This window comes from Mastomys coucha, unplaced genomic scaffold (assembly GCF_008632895.1).
Source record: "Mastomys coucha isolate ucsf_1 unplaced genomic scaffold, UCSF_Mcou_1 pScaffold21, whole genome shotgun sequence".
Classification (NCBI taxonomy): domain Eukaryota; kingdom Metazoa; phylum Chordata; class Mammalia; order Rodentia; family Muridae; genus Mastomys; species Mastomys coucha.
In genome coordinates, this window is record NW_022196904.1 from 39,214,966 (window position 1) to 39,215,209 (window position 244).

General features: G+C 37.3%; 1 protein-coding gene across 1 annotated transcript in view; it reads left to right on the top strand.

Moving 5' to 3' along the window:
• LOC116101230 (ribonucleoside-diphosphate reductase subunit M2-like) overlaps positions 1 to 244 on the top strand; it is a 4,599-nt gene that overhangs the window by 1,819 nt on the left and 2,536 nt on the right.

Consider the following 244-nt stretch of genomic DNA (forward strand, 5'->3'; position numbering starts at 1 on the left):
AATGCTACAATGGTACTGTACGTTCTTACATTTGCCTAAATTGTCACATGATTTTAATTTTTTTTTTTTAAGACAGGGTCTTAACTATGTAACTCTGGTTAGGCCTGGAACTTGCTATGTAGAGCAGGTTAGCCTCAAACTTGCCTATGTCTCTCAAATACTGGGATTTTTTTTTCCTTTTTTTTTGTTCTTTTTGAGACAGGGTTTCTCTGTGTAGCTGCCTCCTGAGTGCTGGGATCAAAAG